The sequence below is a fragment of the Mastomys coucha genome, unplaced genomic scaffold (assembly GCF_008632895.1).
Source record: "Mastomys coucha isolate ucsf_1 unplaced genomic scaffold, UCSF_Mcou_1 pScaffold21, whole genome shotgun sequence".
NCBI lineage: Eukaryota > Metazoa > Chordata > Mammalia > Rodentia > Muridae > Mastomys > Mastomys coucha.
Window position 1 is genome coordinate 163236608 of NW_022196904.1, and position 3048 is coordinate 163239655.

The following is a 3048-nucleotide window of genomic DNA, read 5'->3' on the forward strand; positions in this document are numbered from 1 at the left end:
GAGAGAAACACACCAAAAAACTTATGATGGTATTTGGTAGCTTTTTTGACGTTCCGTGGACATGGACTGGTTGGCAGAGTGATGTCAGCTGAGGCAAGGCTCATGCTGGGGCAAGACATGTGGAAGACACATGATGTTTGGAGAGTATAAATAGAACTCAATGGGGGCTGAGCTAGGCTTGCTTCTAGAGCTAGCTGTGCAATGCTTATGTGTCTTGTGTCTTCGATGATCTTGCTTCCCTGAGAGAGGCACAGCTGAGAACTTCTCCTGGCATTCCTCCTGGTCCCTCTTGCTGAGGCTAAGGCCTGCCTGTCTCTGCTAGGTCATGACACTGCTCTTGCTAACCTGACTCTACTGGACTGGACTGCTGGTACATCCATGAAATGTTGGCAAGTGGATCGATCTGCCGCTGCTCACCCATGAGTTGAACTGCTGATTTCCAGACAAGACAGATGGGAGTTACTCCAGAGTTTTCTTTATAGGTCCACTTCCCCCTTTCTTTCCAACTACCACTGGTGGGTAGTGGGCTAGAAAGGAAGTTAAGGCATTTAAGAACCATCATCAAAAGTAGGTTTGGAAAAAAATTAAAGTTACAACAGGTCATGAGCATAGGGCCTTGGAGAGTATAAATGCCCTTCTTACAAAAAGGCCTCTGGCCACCAAGATGTAGTAAAGACACCTGACACCACAACTGATCTGCTTTGGCACCTGATTACCTGTGTTAGATCCCTATGACCTACATGGTAGAAAGAAAGAATCAACTTCTGAAAGTTATCCTCTGACCTATACACTCATGCTATGGCATGCATATACCTACACACATACATAAACAATAAAATAAAATAAAATATATTTTAAAATGTGTCTCTTTGTGGCCACATACTCAGAAAATTCATGCATGGACATTATCAGAAAAAAAAAGAGATCCTGTTGGCAGCTGGTTTTGGGATTCCAGCCTCTAGACCCCTGAGAAAATGAGAGCCGTGGAAGCTGCCCAGTGTGCAGTGTTATAGCATCCTGAACTGGGGTGCTGGTTAAAACTGCTTATCCCTTCCTCACACTGGCTCCACTTAGGTAAATCTAACTGCTTGCTGCTGTAAAGGTGACATGCATCCCAGGAAAGCATACTTTGAAGTTTAAGTTTGGATCTGTTTCTAGTGCTGCGTGTTAGGCTACTCTCCAGAGATGCTGGGTAGTGGCAGCATGCCACAGTCAGTGGACAGTCAGGAGGTAAACCCTACACTGCTCAGCTGTGCCACTCCATCAGTTAGCCAAAGGAAGCACACTTTCAACTAAAAAGGAGGTTGTTAAGAAATAATCCTTTCTATCTATCTATCTATCTGTCTATCTATCTATCTATCTATCTATCTTTCATTTTTTTCTTTCTTTTTTTCTTTCTTCCTTTCTTTCTTTCTGTATTTCTATCATCTATCTCTTCTCTCCTCTCTCTTCTCTCTCTCTCTCTCTCTCTCTCTCTCTCTCTCTCTCTCTCTCTCTCTCTCTCTCTCTCTCCCCCCAGTGTATGTGTATTGTGTTTTTGGTTTCCACCACCAACCTAAGGGGCCCTGCTTTCCTATTTTTATATTTTTAAAATACTTATCACAGCCCAGCCACCTACCACACAGTCAGGACCTCCTGCTGCCAGGACCTGCAGCCTCTCAGTACCAACAATTCTTTGTAGGATCAGACTCAAAGTAAGAATTCCTCTCTCACTGGGGAGCCAGACAAGCCTTGGTTGAGCTCCTGCTGGGAAAACTAATAAGGTTCTTGGTGAGCAGATCCATTCCCTAGAAGAAATAAATAGAGACATTTAGCTTTGAATGTCTGTACGTGAGAAACAGTGACTGGCAGCCCTAGCTGACCCTCCATAAGCACAATTTCAGGGCAAATCAATAATTCTAGAGGTGCTTTTGTTAGAACAGGTATGTACTCACTGGGAAAAAAATGTAAGTCAATCAAGAGTAAAGCAGAATGACTACTGCAATAAATAGATCTTTTTTATTAGATGTTTTCTTTATTTACATGTGATATGATTTCTCCTTTCCCATTTTCCCCTCCAAAAAACAAACAAACAAAAACAACAAGAACAAAGCCCTGTTCCCTCCCCCCTCTCCATGCTTGCCACCCCACTGTCTCCCACATATTGGCCCTGGCATTGCTCTACACTGGCGCACAGAACCTTCACAGGGCCAAGGGCCTCTCCTCCCATTGATGATTGACTTTGCAATCCTCTACTATACACATGCTGCCAAAACAATCAGTCCCACCATGTATAGTCCTTGGTTGGTGATTGAGTCCCTGGGAGCTCTGAGGGTACTAGTTAGTTCATATTGCTGTACGTATAGATCTTTAATCTCTCTAATCAAAGGCACTCTTCAATGGTGGCATCCCTTGCTCCTTTGCAGTTTGGTATAGATTAAAAAAAAATTCCCAAAGTTGGCTTCTGGGAAATTAAACTCTTCTTACTTGACCTGAAGCTAAGGAAATGTATTCCTTAATTCCAGTTTTACAGCTTGTGTTTTACAAGCTTTAAATGTAAAAAGAAAGAAAGAAAGAAAGAAAGAAAGAAAGAAAGAAAGAAAGAAAGAGAGAGAGAGAGAGAGAGAGAGAAAGAAAGAAAGAAAGAAAGAGAGAGAGAGAGAGAGAGAAAGAAAGAAAAGAAGGAAGAAAGAAAGGAAGGAAAGAAGAAAGACCACTCAAAATTAAGGGGGTTTGGTCTTTTTTATCTTGTAAATAGATTTTAAAAAATCCTTGTCAGCCAGCAATTGTCATGTGTCATGTAAACTATCATTTTAAAGAGTGCCACTGTGTGGATTTTTTTCGAGTGGTTATTACATTAAAATTACCTAATACTGAGGTTTTTGCACTGAAATATCACAGTTTCAGATTTCATGGTTAATGTTGTATGAGCGTGTATGTATGTGTGTGTTGTGTGTGTGCATATGTATTTTTAAAAGAAACTTGCATTTTCAATAGTTGTTCCTAAATTTCATAAACACTTCTTTACTCTGGTAAAATGGATGTTTTTGTGCTTATTGTGAATTGCTA